This window comes from Rattus norvegicus, chromosome 1 (assembly GCF_036323735.1).
Source record: "Rattus norvegicus strain BN/NHsdMcwi chromosome 1, GRCr8, whole genome shotgun sequence".
Lineage (NCBI taxonomy): Eukaryota > Metazoa > Chordata > Mammalia > Rodentia > Muridae > Rattus > Rattus norvegicus.
The window spans coordinates 193,397,562-193,418,205 of NC_086019.1; the positions used below are offsets into that span (position 1 = coordinate 193,397,562).

The 20,644-nt window shown below is 44.6% G+C and overlaps 1 pseudogene; it reads right to left on the bottom strand.

Annotated features, from left to right (window-relative positions):
* Positions 1 to 259: 259 nt before the first annotated feature.
* The window catches only part of Parl-ps1 (presenilin associated, rhomboid-like, pseudogene 1), a 49,412-nt pseudogene continuing 29,027 nt past the window's right edge, over positions 260 to 20,644 (bottom strand).

Sequence of the window (20,644 nt, forward strand, 5' to 3'; positions counted from 1 at the left end):
GCACCTGTACCTATTGTATGGTCCTGCAACTTGGTGCCAGCAGAGTCAGAGAGTGACCCTGACTCCTTGTCACTTTGGTATACAGTGCTACACATAATGAGAAATGTTGGGGGATGGAGTGTGTGTGTGTGTATGCATGTGTGTTTATGGGTTATGTTTTTGTATGCTTTTATGTATATTTGCATGTGTATGTGAGGGTTTTGTATTTGTGGAAAGAGTTGTATATGTGTGTGCTTTAGTGGGGCTTTATGTGTACATGTTTGGGTGTGTGTTTGTGTGTGTGTGTGTGTGTGTGTGTGTGTGAGAGAGAGAGAGAGAGAGAGAGAGAGAGAGAGAGAGAGAGAGAGAGAGAGAAAGAGAGAGACTGACTTACTTTGGAAGCAAGGATCTACGTATTTAAAATAAAAACTGACATTTGAATTGGACTTTTAAAAATAAAACAACACGGCCTATGTCCCCAGTCTACTACTTAGAAGCTCCAATGGAGACTTACATCATCCACCCTCCTGGTTACAGAGTGGTCCATTCTCCAGCCAGGTGACCACTGCCTTCTGCAGGCTCGCTAGGCTGGGCTGTTTGCTATGAGTAAAAATCATAGCTATTGAATGAATGTTGGGACACTTTTTAACGTGCTCACGAAAGAAAAGGAAACAATTTTTCACAATCCCCCATGGATCACAGAGAAAAGCAGAGCACCATTTAAATGAAGCCCCCTGTGTCCCCATGTGTCTTGTGGGAGTTAGTCAGTGTTTACTTCGTAGCTTTCTTTGCTTTGTGATCACAGCAGGTAAATGGCGGAGTGTAGCTTGGGGACATACGAACAAAACCTACCGGGGCTAAGAAGAAAATGGACAAATGACCTATGTGGAAGGAATCCATCTATGTATTGTTCCCACATGTGTCATGGTGAGCTACATCTCATCTAATCCAGGCAAGCCCAGGTTCTTGGCTCTTTCAAGAAAGTAGCTGTCAGCAGGCATCCGAGCTTTGGTAAATGTTTAGCTAATTAGATGTCAAGAACATCATCTGGGAATAAACAGAGTAACTTCATATCGAGACAGGCTGACAGAGCTAAAATCAATTGCTCATTAAAAGGGGGATTGGATAAGGGACAAAAATAAATCCAGGATTCAGGATCTCGGTCTTTGTTTCCACCCTCCATTCCCCTCTGATTATAGGGCACTGCGCTTTACATCCGGCTTAACATTCATTTCAGATTGTATCCTACTAGACCCTGTAAAATGTTACTTTACTGAGCATCTGGATTTTGACGCCTTTCTTTAAACAGAATTGGATTTAGGCTTGTAGTTTAGTTATTGGATGATCAAATTCATTCTCTTAGACTCTTTCTTAGACTCTGATTTGGGGTCCTGAAGTAGCCTAGGGGTTAGTCTCAGTACAATATTATGGCCTCATAAAGTCTTTGCTACACGCTATAGGTATTTAACACGGTCTCCCCTCTGGCTGGTTAGAAGTGAACACCCACCAGACACGTGTGAGTCCTGAGGCTTGTATACCTCATGGCCTTTAGACAGCAGTTCTTGCCAGGTCCTGGATTCCATCCTACAAATACGCAGCCTAGGGTCTGAGTCTCTAAGGAACATTAAGGCGGAGTTCCTGAGCTCTTCCTTCGCATAGCTCTCCCTTTCCAGCAGGCTACTCTGCAAAGCCTGTCCCAGTTTCTGTCAACCTTAGTTTGTCTCCTCAACTTGTTCTGGTCCCTGCGAATGCCTCTCTTTGCACTGAGGTCTGACGGGTGCTCCTAGGAATAGCTCTAGGTTAACACTAGCTTTGCTTGCCAAGGTCCTAACATTCCTAAGTAGTTAGAGGGCTGGTGAGCTACACTTTCTGATGGGGTAAGCAGGGAAAAGGACAGAGCCATGAAAGCACATGAGTATTCTACCTGTTTTCTTCCTGATCTACAGCAGATGTGAGCTCGAAGCTTCCTGCCGTCACAGACCTGGTTCCCTGCCACCATGCCTTTCCCACCCAGCTAGACTTTTGTATCCCCTGAACTGTGAGCTGAAACAAACTTACCTTCCTTTAAAAGACTTGAGTCAGACACCATCTCTGAGTAGTTAACAGTGGTTACTTCCTGTGGTTGAACTTGGTATTTCTTCTCTCAGGAATGATGGTCATACATCACCTGCAAACTTCAGTTTGCAGTGGGCAAATGTATCGGATACTGATTTCTTGGTTGTGGGCAGACATGGAAGTTCGTAGTGCCTCTGTTTCTGCATGTGTGGATTGCACTGTTGCTGCCGGCAGCATGTTACCTGAAACACATAGTTAAATGGAAAACAGAACGTGGACATTGGAGTGGACTAGAGATTGCCACTGAGTGGAGAACTAAGAAATAGGTCCACCATGGAAAACAACAGTAAAGATTCAAAGACTGGGGATGCCCTCATTTTCTCCATCTGGAACCCTACCCAATATCAATCAGCACAGATCCATCGGGTCCTTGGTACTGATGGGTTACATAAATGCTAAAAAGGAAGATTTTATTTGGTCTCACTCTTAGCATTTTTTTTCTAGGCTCCGCCTAGCAGTTACCTAGCAACAGCCAGGTAGGAGCCTGGCTTGCTCTAAAAGGACAGTTTGGCCTCTCTCTAGTCCTCTCTGACCCCCCTCTCTCTCTATCTGGCCTTTCTTTGCCCCCCTCCCTCTCTCTCTTTTTCTCTTTTTCTCTCCCTCCCTCACCCTCTCTCTTCACATGTTCCTGGCTGCCAGCTTCTTCTCTTCTTTCTCTCTTCTCTTTGTGTCCCCTCTCTTTCTCTGCCTCTATTACCTTCTCAACCCTCCTTCTCATGCCCCGCCCCAAAAGAGTGCATTTTATACTAGACTGATCCTGTGGCTGGTACCTCAGGGTGGGGGTGCCTCAGCATGGGCCCTCTAAGACACGCCCTCCTGCCGCATTTTACTGCGGTTTACAAAGTAATCACAGTTCAAAGTGATTTATTCCAACAAAGCTGAGAAGGGAAGGGATCACATTGCATTTACAAATTGATCTGTGTGAGTGTGTGTATGTGTGTGTGTGTGTGTGTGTGTGTGTGTGCATGTGTATATGTGCCTGTGTGTGTGTATATGTGTGTGTGTGTCCATGTGTATTCAGAAGTGCATCTGTGAGAGTGTACATATGTGTGGAGGTCCAAGAGCAACCTTGAACATTGTTCCTCAGGACACTGGCCATCTTGGTTGCTTCAACAGGTCCTTTTGCTTTAAACTGGAATGTGTCAATTCAGCTCGCTCCTCAAGCCTCAATGTCAAGCACTCACTGGCTGAGCTATCTCCCCAGCCCTTGCTGTTAACCTATATTTAACAAACCAGCTGACCTCACACATATTCCCCTGGGCTCTTAGCCTGAGCACTTGAAAGATGCCCCCCCCCCCTCCATACAGCAAGAAAGACCAGTTGGAGTGTTTGGAAGGGGCTGGGGAGTGTGAGTCAAATTATCTCACAGTAGGTAACTGTCTATGGTGCTGGCTACCCTCAATCCCAACTTTTTTTTTTTTTTAATAACAAACTAGAGATATAAACATTTATTTCACAACTTTGCCATAATTTGCAAAGGAGACATGTACCGAAGACATTTAAATCACAGGAGCAGCCTATGCTGAGGCTCTTCCAAGCAACGAGGATCAGATGCACCGCCACACTGGCCAGCTTTGCTTCACTTGGAGACCCCTCCTTTCTTGGGGCCATTAGTCCTTATTTCGTGCCAGATTTTCATTAGAGGCCCCCTGTTCTTCCTAACGAGTTCATATCCATATGCGATATACCATACTCCAAAGAGAGCTCCCCCATGATGTGCTGCATGGTCAAAAAAATTCCATCCCAGGATCATCCCAGCTGTATCCATTGCAATGATGGCTTTTAAGGCATTGCCCGCTGAGAAGGTGAAAACCAGGAGGAAGATGATAGCGAGCCTCCCCTCCGAGATCTCGGTGCAGACCGCTGCAAGCACAGCCATGATTGCTTCCGATGCACCAAGTGAAGGACCGACCGTATCTTTCTGTGGCAACTTTACACGCATAACTGACAAAATTGGAAATAACAGCTGCAGACGGGTACACTGCCACAGAGTGTTCACCATGCCAGATGAGAGGGTCCACAAAACATACACAGTTGCTGCCATGTGGAATAAGGAGAAATGGCTGAAGGTCTCGAGAGCAACATCGGAGAACAAAGAACCTTTGATGCGGGGTTGGATGTAAATCTCTGAGAATGGTTTGATGCAGGGACCGCACTCTCCATAAACAGAATTCGAGGGCATTTGCAGCTATGATGCCTGTCATAGTCCACTGGCCACCACTTGGGCTATTCCACCACTTGTTAATCTCCGTTCTGAGGTTTCCTTCTTTTTGTGGCCGCATGCTATCCAACCCATCAGCCTTTATGCCATCAAAATAACTCTGAAGCTTGGATTTCAGTGATTCATACTGCCAAATAGCAGCTGGCCCGAATGCACAGCCTGTGAACCCAACAGTGCAGAAAAGGGGCTTCATGAGTGTTCTTATACGGTAGGGGGAAAAAGGCTGTTTCCTCCAGGGGCAGGATCAAGGCACTTCTATTGTATGCCTCTACATTTGACCCTGCGTCTGACCTTTGAGGTTCGACCTTCCTTGATGCTTTTCTAAGTCCACATTTTTGCTGAAGAAGTAAGTTAAACCTGCATCTGAGCAGCCGCAGGGCCTAGGTCGCAGAGAGCTGCTGGTAGCCGCTACCCAAAGGAGGCGCCCTCACCTGACCGCAGCGCCAACCCCCAACCCCGCTGTACCCAAACTTGCAACGCCTTCTTCCCAACCTCTGCCCCACCACAGCTGGACCAACCCTTTCCTTAAGTATATTGTTTCCTCAACTTCCTGGCCAGAAAAGCCCTACTTTTCGTCTCTGTCCAGTCCTGTATGTCAGGCTTCTTGTTTGGTGCAGTCTCTGAACAGTATATATGCTCTTGGAGCTGCCTCTTAATCAGATTTCTGGGTCACTGGAGTGCCAATGTGCATCTTGCCCAAGCTTGGGGAGGAACCTGAAAGCTCCTGGGTAGAGAATAAAATCTTTGTTCAGAGAACGAAAACAAGCCTGAGGGGAAGCCACGGAGTAACTAGAGCAACACTTACTGGCTAGCTGCGAGCAAATGAATCAAACACGGGCTACTAGTTGCTGCGGGAACTACTAGTTCCAATGCTGGAATTTGGTCTTTTGAAAGAAGATACAATTGTAGTTCCTTAGACAGATGGCTCTGCCTTTAAGAGCATTTGCAGCTCTTGCTGAGTACCTGGGTTCTGTGTTCTACTACCCACGTGGTGGCTCACAGCCGTCAGTAACTCAACTTCCAGGGATATGGGAAGAAGGGTCTTCCGATCGGCACAACAATACAGGCAGGCAAAACACCCATGCACATAAATAAAAAGAACTCAAAAAATGCTGGTTCCCGGTCTAGACTGGGTCTGCTATCCTCAAATCTCACAATAATTCCATATAGCATCAGCATACGAGGTCAGGGAAGCTTTCATTGGACCTAATGAAGCTGTCCTGATGGGCAGTGTTAGATTCCAACTCCCAACCCCTCCCCCCACCACGGGCCTAATGAAGCTGTCTGGATGGGCAGTGTTAGATTCCAATTTTGCAAACTGCCTCAAATGGCAGTGCCACTGACAGTGTCCAAAAGTGACTGTCTGGGCTCAGCTCAGTTCAGGCTGGACTCTGACAGGATCAACAGAAAGATTGAGAGACACTCAGCCTTCCTTAGAAACATGTGAAATGGGTTTCTAACTACCAGGAAACTTTCTTATCTCCCCCCAGCCTCAGGCAAATGGGCTCTCTATTATATTAGCATATAGCTGTAACACATATTCAAGTCCTCCACTGATAGTATAAAATTCCCGGCTATCTGGCTGCCACACCTTCCTCCCTGAAGCTAAACTTCTCCCCTTTTTATAACTGGCCGGCCTTTCCTCACCTTCTTGCTAGTCGTCTCGCTGCCTCCCAGGAGGTAACCATGGCAGCTCTGAACTCCCACAAAGGCCTCTGGCTATTCTCTCTCCACCTGAGAGTTAACCACCAGCATTTTCATATTCCCAATGAATTTCTCCTTTCCACTGGTGGGGCGATCTAGTTCTGTGGTCTCGCTTACAGGCAGCAGCTCTGTCGTTATGGTGGTGTAGATGCATCCGTCTTCTCTGAGCTGGAGACCACAAAAGGATTTGGCTTAACGTTTTGCATTCCATCGGAAAGAAGGCCGCCTGCAATGGAATTTGCAGCAATTAATTTGGGTTTAGCAACTCTGACTCTCAGAATCCTGATTTAATAAGTCCCACGGGACCCCCCAGGTGTGTGTTGACACACTTGGCTTTTCAGCTGAAGACGAATTGAATATAGATAGCTAGAAAGTGTCTGAACCTGCAGTTGTGAAGGAAAAGTAGATTAATTGTAACTGCTTATGAAGAGCATGTGCGGGGTCTGATCTGCCTCCCTAGTCAGCCTCGTCTCTCCGGGAAGCTGGTTGGGATTCATGGTTGCCCTCCCCGCTCTTCCCATGGATCACATGGGCAATCGCAAACCAGCAGCAGTCCACTAAAGACACTGTTCCCTGTTCCACCTGATTGTGAGGCAGGAGGGAGCACAGGAGGGAAAAGGAGGCCCCGCCTCAAAGCCTGCCTGTAGCACCTCACCTGCCAGCTGGGAATCAACGTTTCTTTTACGTAAAAATATTTTCAAATGAGAACATTAAAATAACAACTAACCGTGCCTGATGCCTTGGTAACCTAGTCCTTTCCCAGACACCTTCTAAAAGCCTCCCAAACAAGATTATAGCTTAGTTTATAGTGGAGGCATCCCAACTCCTTTTCTCCCCCCCCCCCCGCCCCCCCCCCCCCGGAGCTGGGGACCGAACCCAGGGCCTTGCGCTTGCTAGGCAAGCGCTCTACCACTGAGCTAAATCCCCAACCCAGCATCCCAACTCCTAACAGCTCTCATGATAGCTGGGGTTTATTTTATCAGCTATAATCCTAGCTGGATTTCACCATTCTGCGATTTCACTCAAATTCCTTAGCTGATCTTTAAAAAATAATAACTTTAGAACCCACCAAGATCAGAAGTGAAACTCTGCTCTGGGAAGCCCACACCCATATCTCTAGGTGTGTCTTCTTTCCCTAAACACTTCTCTTTTGTTAATGCTTTTACTTAATTCTGTGCAAAAAAAAAAAAAAAAAGAAAGAAAAAAAAAGTCCCTTTTTTAGTAAACCTTAGCTCTGCCCCATACAGTCAGGTTCTGCAATTATTTTCTGTGGTGAATGCAAGGATCCAGCTTTGCTTGAATGGTGGGCTCTGACAAGAGCACCCCAGGCTATTGCAAGAGGCAGTGTGGAGCTGTGCCTCTGCCCCACACTCACTGCCCTTGACACTTGGATTCTTCTTTCCCAAAAAGGGGAGAATCCTGTGAACACCAGACTATGCCGCAGGTGCCTCTATGGACGTGTCTACATCCTCCTTCCTTCCCTTTATGGCTGAGGACTGGGATATCTATCTCCTGGGCAGACGTTCCGTTCCCTTTCAAACTGTGTCCCCTAATGCCAGGCACTTCATTTCTTAAAGGACAGCTCTCTTCTAATAATGCCCTGCAGGGTGCTGCTTGCCCGCTGCAAGGGGTTGGCAGAGAGAGCTGCTGCTGTTTGCCTTGGCAGCCTGTCACATTTACATCTGTCTTGTCTTTGGAAGCTATAATCTTGCTGTAGGCTGTTCAGTGGGAGGAGGATTTATTAAATCAACTTTATTGAAGTATAATTTACACCGATAAAATGCAGATTTTTTAAGTGCACAATTGATAAGTTTTGACAAATGTATACATCTGTCTGCCACTTCAGTCTAAAGCGTTTTAATACTCCCCCCCCCACATGCCATTTATACCCCTCAGAGCTCATCTCTATCCTACAGGCAACCAACAGTCTAATTTCTGTCAACACTGATAAGTTTTCGCTGGCTTGAAAATTGCATATCGATACAGTTAATGGCATGCATTCTTAATGTCAGCCTTTTACTTAGTCCACGAGGGAAGTCTACAGGATCTTAAGTGTTTTCAGTTCTCTGACTGGTGGATTGTATTTCATTGCGTGACTATAGTACAGCTTTGCAAACACTGGAGAACATAAAGTTTTGGCTATTATAAACAAAGCTGCTATAAACATTTATGTCTAAGGTGTTTTTGTTGACATAGAATTTTAATCCTTATAAATGTATGGAGTGTGTCTCGTACATTCATGTGTTCGTAAGTGTATACATGCATGCCGTCGCATGCAGAAGCTAGAGAAGCTTTTATCTACTGACCCATCTCCCACCCCCTGGCTGAGAAGCGTAGTGCTGGAAGGCCTCTTAGAGGTTAGAAGGGATGTCAGAAATTATCTCAAAAGCTCCTGCCATCCCCTCCTTCCCATCCTCTGTGGTTGTGGTGGCTCACACATCACACTGCCTGGGCTAGCCCTGGCATCTGCTTAGGCTCTTGTTTGTAACTGGCTCCTAGTCCTCACTTCGTGACATGGCAGCTCTGATGACTAGTTTTATGTCAATTTGACACAAAGTAGAGTCATTGGACTGAGAGAGGCTTGGAATGACATGGGCTTTTGCAACCTTATAGCCTGGCTCCAGGAGCACCCGTCCTCCAATATGGCCACACCTCCGAATCTTTCTCAAATAGTCCTCTTAACAAGAGACCAGCATTCAATATATGAGCTTATGGAGGTCATTATTATGCAAACAACTACAGAGCCATTTTTCTCAACCGAAGTTCCCCCCCTCCCAGTCCAATGACTCTACTTTGTGTCAAATTGACATAAAACTAGTCATCAGAGCTGCCATGTTACGGAGTGAGGACTAGGAGCCAGTTACAAGATATGAACTCCCAGCTACAATTCCAGTGCCTTGCATGCCTATCTGCTACCATATTTCCCACTGTGATGGTCATGGACTCATCCTCTGAAAACATAAGCCTCCCAATATGCTTTCTTCTAAAAGTTGCCTTGGTCACAGTGTCTCACCAAGTCCTTTGAGGCATTTGCTTCATTCAATTGATGTGGAAAGCATGACCATGGAAGGGACAGTAAGCATAACATGGTTCCCACCCCTGGAGCAAAGTCAGCAGGCTCTGGGCCTCCATGAGAGTTGAGGGTTGTTGTGGACATAGAGCCTGTTTGTATAATAATGTACATAATTTACTTTATGTTCCTCCTTTGGAAGCTGTTCTCCCTCCCAAAGTTATCAAGGAATGTTCTCCCCATCAACGTTAATGACTCTATTAAAAGCAGCATGAGTCTGAGGGTATGTCTCAGCAAAATATTGAACTCTGTGACCTTCAGGGCAGCCCTTAAGGCTGTGGGAAAGAACTTGGCAAACATGTGTTCAAAATTATATAACTTCTCAACTACAAAAAAAAAATATAAGAATGTAATATGAATTATATGAGGGGCTTCAAGGTCTTAAAAGAACAAGGACAGGTGCACTATGAGCCAGCTTGTCAGAAAAATATTAAGGAGATAAAGAGATTAAGGGAATGGTGATCACAGGGCAAGATCCCACCCAGCTAAGTTTATTGTTTGTGCTTACAAAGGCAGGCAGATTCCTGAGTTCTTTGTCTTCCTGGGACAGAGCTACTTTAGGCCCAGAGTGGCAAGAATGGTGATCTCAGAGCCAGATCCCATCTAGCTGGCTTATTGTCTGTGCTTATAAAGGCAGACAGATCTCTGAATTCATTTGCCATGTTAAAAAAAAAAGTGAACTTGTTGTTTCCTTCTAAGAATAAAGGGGCTAATATGCTGATTCATGGGATAACCAAAAGGGTACCTGAATAAACAAATTGAATTGATATGTAAATAAAAGACTGGGCTTTTGGTCTGCAAGAGTTGAACTATCTGGAGATCTCTGGAGAGCTATCTTGAATGGAACACAAGACTGCCAGCTTGTACACCATCAATTGACTTCAAGTCATTTTTTTGCCAATCCCAAAACCCCTTCTCCAGGACCCCCAAATAAGCGGAGACTGATCCTTGTGACTCTGCCTAATCCTGCATGTACCTTCACCCTTCTCCTCCTCCTATGACCCCTTCAATAATAGTGGACCGACTATATGTGCCCAAGTTAGTCTTATCTCTAGCACCTTATCTATCCTTTCATGATCCAGTTCACACCTCAAGTACTAGCTCAATCCTGAGGATACCATTAGGACACCTTTATCTTATTTTGTGTGTTTCTTTTTTAAATTGTTTTTTTTTTCTTTTCTTTTTTTTTCTGGAGCTGGGGACCGAACCCAGGGCCTTATGCTTGCTAGGCAAGCGCTCTACCACTGAGCTAAATCCCCAACCATTTTGTGTGTTTCTAAACATCTGTTGAATTTGTCTCATAGGTGAGCTTATGCTAAGCCATTATTCAGATATTTCTCTGTGACCCATTGCTATTGTGGTGTTGGAGCTGGGTAGAAGCTCATTCTGTTGTCTAGAAACAGCCTGGTTAGGAAGCTCACCCATCTCTGGTCCTGCCTTCCTCAGTGTATGCTCATCCGAGTGACCAAAGGAGGGATAGGTCCTCTGCCCTAAGGAAAGCCCTCTCTTCTCTCTTTCAAAATGCAAGTTTCCTCACTTCTCCATGCAGAGAGCAAGCGATCTACTATCGAGCTACATCCTCAAGCCTTTAGTTTATTGTGAATTAAAGTCTTTTGTGGTGTAGACCATGCTGGTCCCTAACTCATTATACTCCTGCCTCAGTCTATTGATTACAGGAGAATACCATTATAATCAGTGGAGATTCTTTTCAACTTTGGAGTTATATAAGGATAAAGATATCACTGAAAATGAAATCTACATTACAGAATGCCAGGTACACACACACACACACACACACACACACACACACACACTCACACACACACAAACACACACACACTCACACACACAAACACACACACACATACACACACAAACACACACAAACACACACACAAACACACACACTCACACACACAAACACACACAAACACACACACTCACACACACAAACACACACACACATACACACACAAACACACACACAAACACACACACAAACACACACACATACACACACAAACACACATACACAAACACACACACAAACACACACACTCACACACACAAACACACACACACATACACACACAAACACACACACAAACACACACACAAACACACACACATACACACACAAACACACACAAACACACACACAAACACACACACAAACACACACACAAACACACACACAAACACACTCACACACACAAACACACACACATACACACACAAACACACACACTCACACACACAAACACACACACACATACACACACAAACACACACACAAACACACACACAAACACACATACACTCACACACACAAACACACACACACATACACACACACACTCACACACACAAACACACACACAAACACACACACACTCACACACACAAACACACACACAAACACACACACACACACACACACACACACACCTCAACTAATCTTTTCATGCAGAAAGCAGATGAGACCTTTGTCTGCAGTGCTGGAACCCCAGTCTTCTGTCTCTCCTGGATCTCTCCTCCTCTAACCTTCTAGCTCCATGCTTTCTGCTCATCTTTGTCCAATGGCACACCCAACTTTGATTTCTTTCTACCACCCAATTTGACTCCCTCACCACAGAATCCTTGGCATTCTAACCCAGAATCTTTGATCCTAACAACTGTCAACCTTGGGACTGTCTTGCCATGCCTTTGTCACTGTAGATCCAGCGGCTAATTCCGAATTCCAGATGTGAGAGTAATAGCTAGCAGTGTTCTCTGGGTGTCCCTGCAGTGACAGAATGCCTCTGCCACAATCTCGGTGGAAGGTTATGACTCATTAGAGATGTTGTCAGGAATAAATCCCTCATCAGTTAAGAGCTGATGCCTCCATCTACTCTCAGAGAGCATTTGTATTAGAGTCTCATTCACAGTTGCAAAGGAGTCAGAACACAGGAACCTCTGAGCAACAGCAGGTTGGGACCTGGGCCTTGTCACGAAGTTCTTTCTGAATGGAAATCATAGCCTATGCTCTGTGGGATGAAAATGAGCTAGAGAATATTCCTGTTTTATCTCCAGACCCTCCCTAACCTGGATGATGGCTTTCTGAAATTAAAGAATCAATCTTTCTTTCTTTCTCTCTTTCCTTCTTTTTCTTTCTTTCTTTCTCTTTTTGTTATTGGTTTTTGGAGTTGAAGAGCTCGCTCCTTCCTTCCTTCCTTCCTTCCTTCCTTCCTTCCTTCCTTCCTTCCTTCCTTCCTTCTGGAGTGTAAAAAGTCTATGTGCAATGTGGACATGTGTGCATACGTTGTGGAGACCAGACATTAATAGCAGGGGTCTTCCTCAATTGTTCTACCTCCTTTTTCCTGAGGCAGGGACAGTGCTGGGGATTGAACTGAGAACCTTACGCATGCTATGCACATGCTCTACCACGAAGCTGTCCCAAACTCAAACACTTATTCATTTATTTACTTTTTTTTTTTTTTTTTTTTGGAGAGAGGGTTTCTCTTTGAATCTCAGCTCAAAGCTGGCTGCCCTGTGAGCTCCAGAGATCAGTCTGTATAGTACTGAGGTTACAGACACACGTCATTGTGCCTGTGCCTGCTTCTTATGTAGGTACTAGGAATCCAAATTCAAGTTCTTATGTCTGCATATCAAGCACTTTACTGACCAAGCCATTGCCCCAGCACCCTGAGGGGTATTTAATGCATTTGCTGAAGGTGATAGGGGTCTCTGGGTGTGCAGGGACCAAGCAGAGCCAAATTATATTTCCAAGAAGGAGGGAGCATTGAGTCTGCTTTTCCTTTTTCAGACCCTCCAGGGTTAAAACATGGACTATTTATAGCAGGGCATTAAATAGTCCTGGAACTTAGCGCCTGCACTGCCACCTGACCACCAGCAGGTGACACCAGGCCTAGCACCCATGCTTTATAGCTCCTTTCTAGCACTGAAATTTCACCCTGGAAGAACAATGCTTATGGGGTAACTGAGGACAAAATTCTCCTAAGTCACACGTAGTCCTTATTTATTGCTGGCAGGACTGTCCCAGGCAGAGGATGGCAACTTCCCAGTTTATTCAAGTTTTTTAACGGTATATAGAATAATATTGGTTATATATATATGTATATATATATATGTATATATATGTATATATGTGTGTATATATATGGCATCAATGGGCATCTACATCAAGCAAGCATTGTTTACAGAGGCAGAGAAATAGCAGTTAAGTGGTCAGTCAGCTAACTTTTATATCTGGGATATATTGTATAGGATTTTATGGCTGGTCCAGAAACCAAGGTAGTTTTAGCACTTAAAATATTCTTTGGAATACTTTCACAAGATAGCATAACTATAATTCAGTAGTCCACTATTGTAGAAATATTTAAATCTTGGCCCAGGGTTTCTACCCTATCTTTGGTTATGGAGTTCCCAGATGAAAGACACACATGCAGCATTTATATTTACAATAAGCCGTAAACAACACGAGAGTCGGGCAGTTGACTCCCCTCCATCCTCTTAGGATCTACTTTCCTAATGATAACTCCAAATTATTACTTACTGTGTTTCATCTGACCTGCTCTTAGCTCCAATTGGCCAGACCTCAGGGCCATGCTCTCCTGACTCTTAAGCCATGGCTGTTTTCCTTCCTCCTCCTGCACGTTCTTATTCCTCATGGTCCCCCCCCCTCAAGCCCTCCAAACCTAACCCCACCTATGTCTCTTCTGCCCAGCTATTGGCTGTTGGCATCTTTTTTTTTCTTTTCTCTCTCTCTCTTTTTTTTTTCCGGAGCTGGAGACTGAACCCAGGGCCTTGCGCTTCCTAGGCAAGCGCTCTACTACTGAGCTAAATCCCCAACCCGGCTGTTGGCATCTTTATTTACCAATTAAATAACTTGGGGGCAGGGCCACTCGACATCCTGTGGACTCTCTCATCTTAGGGGCAACCTGTCTTGGGGGCCCCATATTAATGTTATAACATGAGCAGCATTAGGCCAACCCACTAAAGTCTACAACACAATAAAATTAGGAATTAATGACACTGAGATTTCTAGACAACAAGGAAAGAGGAATCATGGGGTGCAGTCAGTACTCTAATATGTAGGAACAATGTGTTAGTAGCTTCTGATATATGGGCTTCTTAGCCAGTTTCTATTGCATCCATTAAAGCTACCCCTCTGGGCCAGAATTTTTCTGGTGCATATGAGAGATGCTCAGACTTTGGTCCAGGCAAAGGCGATCTGCTGCTGGGGATGGAGAACAGCATGTGCTTGGGACCAGTGCCCATATGCTCAGGTACGCAGATGTTGCTGAGTCCAGATTCACAGCTTTGCTTGTCCTAAAGAGGAAGGTATTCCTGCTGGTGCATGGAGTGGGGGGAATAGGTAGACTGGCAATTTTTGGAATATACAACTTATGCTCACCACCTTACCATCTCAGTGAGGGCAGGTTCCATATTGAGCCATGTTTTATACAAAGATGAGAAGTGTGGTAGGAGGACTGGAGGCATCAGCTTCTTGAATGATGCCCCTCACTTCTCCACACCAGCCACACATCATCATAAACTTCCCGCCCAAGGGTCTTCTCCAGTCAACAACATTCTGTAGAGGCTTGGGCTTTGCTGGACTTTGCTTTGTGACAATGAAGGCTAGGCACTTTCTCAGAGGCAGCAAAACTGATAGACAATGACCTTGGCTTCCAACCAATCCAGTCTGATTGTAGCAATCACACACTCCTTCCGGGAATGTTCCTAGCATGGTCCAGAACATCAATTCCTCTTGAATGGGTGCTCTTTATAAAGAATGGTGCAGAGAAAAGACCACTCCTTGGGCAGAACGAAAGGTGGGGATTGAACTGCCACAGTCTTTATTTCCGAGGGAGGGAGGGTGGGTTGCAGAGAGAAGAGCAAAATGGCAGAAAAGAAAGCAGAAGTTCTCTGTTAGTCAGCAGGGTGGGCATCCAAGGTGCCCTTGCCAGAGGTAGCTGACCTTTGGGGAATGTTAAGGAAGTTCGTGATGAACAGAAACCACCTAAGAGACCTGGTCTTCTACTAAACAGGAAGCTTTCAGCTTGTTTACCTGATGACAACCCTCTGTTTACCTGACCGGAGTCCTTCTGTTGGGACAGTGTCATAGTCCTACCACTTTGGGGGACACTCTTTCTCAGAGGACAGCTAGCTTCTCAGTCTTAATGAGTCTGTACATAGGGCTATGTCATCTTCTGCTACTGACCCTAGAGCCCTCTTCAAATATATCTTAATATTTTTTTACTTTTTGAAATTATAATACAATTATATCATTACCTCCTTCCCTTTTCTCCCATGCATCCTCTTTACGTTTTCTCAAAATCCTAGCCTGTTTTCATCTGTTATTGCACAAACACTCGTGTGTGTGTGTGTGTGTGTGTATGTGTTTATGTGTGAAGAAACACCACAGTTCACTTTATCTACATAAACTTTTATGCCAAAGTTAAAACATGTGAAGATACAGTTTTCAACTAAATTTAACAGAATTTATTTTTAAAAAATGGGTAGGAAAAAATTCACCTGGGAGCTGTTTAGAAACAGTTCTGATCTCAGTTTTGGAACACTCCTCCTTCTGAGCGGCTCTGAACTCAATCTGCTCCCTGCAGCATTTTCAAGGCTGGCTTGGAGAGTGACTTCTCACTTGTGAAACCAAAAACAAAGCCTGAAGCTTTCCAAGGCTGGCTCCTTCCCTTTTTCTTTACCTTTTCAAGCTCATGGAAACCTCTTGGCAGATCATGGGTTAAAACAACAAAGAAGATAGTAAATTAATACTTAGATGTTATGCCGTGAGCTCAACTACAAGTTAACCTCCAAATAAAAGAACAATTTGAACATTCACTCCACAGAAAAAGCAAGAGGTGAAATGGGCCTTGTTGAGTCTTCAGCTTTAAGCTGTAATGGAGAGGTTCCCAGCCTTCCAAAGGTGCTAGGGATGAGAAGAATCTGGTGTTTTATTATTGAAATGACATGTTTACACAAATGCAAATGTGAGTTTACAATATTTGTAATTCATTTGTCAAATGGAAATTAGTCTGACTCTTCCTTGCTTTGTCCCAGTTGATCTTGACTTAAATGAGATTCAGCAATCAGCTTTCATTTAGGAGGGAGAAGACATACCAAACTATGGGGATGGGGAAGCAGACAGGGCTACAGAATTAGTCTAAGTTCCTGGATCTCAGCAGAGGGCTGAAAGAAAGTCAAACCAACTTTCTCTACAGGAGATGGGACATACAAACGTTCACCTTACGGAGGAAAGAAACCAGAAGCTCACACACAAATGTCTAAGAACTTGGATGAATAGATGAACGGTCAAAGGCCAGTGTGGTTTAGGGTGTCAGGGTGTCTTAAGAAATAGGGTACCATTAAGCTATTAATATGGGAGCTTTTTAATGGACTTATATCAGAAACTGGAGGGAGGTATGGGGATAGGGATGGATTGGTCAGTCCAGGAGCCTCTTTTATCCATGAGTAGCTTCAGTCACATCTTATGCACAACCTCTAGGCAGAGGATCTCATTTAGGAGAGACAACAAAGAGACAGGAATCAGCTCTGTCCTGGGCTTCCTAGGCTTCCTCAGGGACATTCTCAGAACTGCTGCTTTGGGGTCCTTGCCTTGTCTGAACAGTTTCTATTTCCTGTTCTCATGACTTGTGTAGGCCTTCAGTGATGTCCCTTGCTTTCGAGCTGCCCACAGTAACACCTCACCCATGCTCTATAGGTATTTCCCAACAAACTCATTTTTTCTCACAGGTAGACTTGGGTGGACTCATTGCTTTGATCTATCCTTGCTGCCCCTTCTTGGGGTAACTAGACCATGTGAGGTTAAAGTTAGGTTTCAATTACTGTGCTTATGAAATCTATAAAAAAAGAATGCCTCTAACCTGAAAGCCCTACTCGCCCAGGGAAAAATAACTTCCCAGAATGCTGGGGGCTGTGCTTCAACATGCCACGTGGCTTTCTTCTGTAAACAAGCTTGGTGGCCCCAACCCCATGCAATGTGCTTGACCACACATAGGCGTGAGGTAGGCAGGAAGTATGGCAGGGTGTATACTGGCCCTGATTGGATGAAGGCCTTATGGGGTTTGCCTGTATAAGCAACAGACTAACATAAGTCGTGGTCATTCTCTGGGAATCTCAGGTATGGACCTGGACAGCATCTATTGGCCTGACCAGTATTTCATAAGGCTTGCTTCAGATTTTGCTAAAAAAAATGTGGAAGCAGTCTTTTTCTTGCAATGAGGGAAGAACAAATATCATCCATATTGCCTCAGAAAAATCATATAACACTCCTAGCACCTATAGAATAAGTCTATCAATGAATAGCAAGTCAGAGAAGCCTGGCACAGGACCCGGGGAGTAACAGACTTAACAGAGACCTCTTCTCTCTGATACATGCTCCCACAACTCTGCCCTTTAGAGACATTTAAAACCTAGAGCCCCCAGAAGTTAAAAAATGGCACAATAGACCCAAGCCAAGCTCAGCTACTGACATATATATGTCCCAGTGCACTCATAACTATTTACATTTATCTCCTCTCTTCTACACAGTCATGGACTATGGTATGTGTGCACAGCATTGCTGCAACACAAGTCAATTGATATACTCAAGTGTATCAGAATGTCGAGACGTCCAGACAGGTGTTTAAAAATCAGGATACATGTGTTGAAAGCTGTATAGAAATGGTAGATATACATTGCATCCAGATGGATGCTCCTCTTCGCCAGGGGACTGGTACAATTAAGACAAATGGAAATGTGTAGAGACAAGCCACAGTGAGGGTTGAAGACAGTTAGTGGGCTCTTCACCCAGGATGACACTTGTGTGTGATGTCCTTAAGGGAGTTGGAATTTAACTAGCACTTTATAAAACGAGGACAAGTGTGAGTGCAAGGGAAATCTCAGAAGCAGGTGACCAAGAAATGATAATGTGTATCTAAAAGGCTAAAATATAGAGGTAATTACAGCTCTAGATGGAAATCCTAATTTAAGTTGATTTATTAGAATAATAGGTGGCAGCTGTCAGAAGCAAAATGGAGTCCTGTGACAAACCCTAGCCCCAGGTGAGGACATTCCTGAAGTAAACAACAGAAGATCTTCATGTAGATGTATTTGTTTAAATGTGATTAAAAAGGCTTCCTGGAGGAACTATAACAGGAACTTTTCCTAAAAATTGCAGATTTCCCCATAAATCACAAACACAGCAATTCAACGTAATCAAAAACAAAAGACTCTCCCCTAATACACAAGTGATCCAGTGACTCCTGTAATAACCCCAAGCAATAAATTTCTTTCATATTTCAATTGTTCCCTGGCTTCAACCTCCTCGCTCATGCCCTTGGTCCACCATGGGATAGGGGCCAGTAGTCTTCATTGGCAATTCTGATTTTGATTTTTGAATAGACTCATTACCTTTGTAGAACTCTCTCTGTGGCTAGGTAGGCTGACAGATCAGAGGAGAGATCCCTAATGTGTATAGATATGATCAGAGTTCCAGAAAGAAGTGAGACAAAGGCTCAGGGCTCTCAGAAGCTATCAGCACCCTGGACAGAATCTAACTCACAGGAGGGCCAGAACACAGAACTGACAAAGCTATAAGCACCCAGTCCCACAAGAACAGCTCCTTTAATTTGTGAACCACAGGTGGTACCAAATATGGGAACATTTGCTTATGGGGAGATTTTGGATGCCTTCAACACACACACACACACACTTAGTAAAGGAGATGTACAAGGCTGTAGGCAAGTGATGGTCTCAGCCACTACATTCTATCCTTGTTTCCAACGTTCATGCGGAAACATTCATGCATCAGGCATTCAGCTTGTGTAAGTTTCCAACTGAAAATACCCTTGCAACCGGCCCCAAGATCAGGAAGCATCCCCTTGCTGGCTTTTCCCAGCCTTTGCTTATGAGTCCTTGTAGGGGCTCACCTGCTTGCTGGAAGCGTCGGTTCTTATGAAAATGAAATCGTTTACCAGTGTTCATATTCTCTGTCCCATTCTGTTGGTTGATAGTTGGGTTGTTTCACGAATAAACTATGAACCATCTCGTACTAAGCATGTTGTGGGCAAGTGATTAGTTTTCTTTTAGGCAAATACTGTGGAGCTCAATCGCTGAGAATAGATATGTAAACGTTGCAAGTTGTTCCCTAAAGTGACTCTACCTATACCTCCCCAGAGCCACAAGATCGCCACTCCACAGGGGGATGGACTTTTAAGCAACAACAGCAAATAGCAGAATCAAATGTGAAGGACTTGATGCTGCTTTCTGACTGTGAAGACTTAACTATTGAGAGGAGAGAGACACTAGTGAGGTGGAGAGGGTGGTGATGGGCAGGTAAGGCCTTGGGCTCAGGTCCAGATTGTACATGTAATCAGCTGCATGTACACACGTACATAAGCAATCAGGGTTCCAGTCAAGTGGTTCTGTGTGTGTGTGTGTGTGTGTGTGTGTGTGTGTGTGTGTGTGTGTGTGCATTTGTGCATGCATGTGTGCACAAGCATGTGTGTATGTGTGTGTGTGTGTGTGTGTGTGTGTGTGTGTGTGTGTGCCAAAAATCAATGTCAGGAGGTAATACTCTTCAACTGCTTCTGCACATTTTGAGACAAGGTCTCCTAGTCTAGCCTGGTTTAGCTAGACTGCTGAGAAGCAAGCCCCAGGGAGTCTTCTGTCTCTGCCTCCCCAGGAGTGAGATTACAGGTCTACCAAGGATCTGAACTTAACTTCTTGTGTTGGCTCAACAAGCCTTTGTCTAATGAGCCATCTCCCAGCTCCTGAGTTTCAGTTTTATCCTTTGAAAAGTAGAGAAAATAATGATAGCATTGTTAGAGTTAAATGTCATTATGCGTGGAGGACAGTTGGTAGAGAACTCACACAAGGCAAATTGTTAGCATGCAGGCTTGCATGAGGCAGGATGTCCACTGGGCTTTGGGAAAGAGACTGTGTGGGTAGAGTGTGGAAGAACTCCCAAGGGAGGGCAGACAGCATTGGCTGAGCTTGAGCATGGGAATGGCATTTTCATGTAGTCTGAAGACTGTGACCGGACAGAGGCCTTTAGATCTGTTCTGAAAGATCAAGGTGCCAAGGTAGAGATGGGGCAGTCAGAGAGAGACAACAGAGAATAGACGTTAGGAAAAAATATAAATGAGGTGATAGAGCTAGAGAGGTGGCTCAGTGGTTAAATGTTAGTATGGCTCTTGCAGAGGACCTGAATTCTGTTACTATGACCCACGACAGGTAGCTCGCCACCAGTGACCTGTAACTACAAACCCGGGGGAATCTATCACTTTTTGTGAACCCCAACTCTCACATGCACAGAATCATACACAGATACACATAGACATATAAAATTAAAAGGTAAAATTAGAAAAAGTAGAGTGCTCTTGAGAACTTCCTGGTGTGTGACTTTTAGAAGGAAATGGGGCATACTTAGGAATGGTAGGGAAATGATAGTCGCTGTGTAGGAAGTCCAGTCAGCCAATAGGAGGCATCACTCAGGATGATTGGGTAAAGCCTGGGCTCTGTCAGTGGCTGTGGGATCA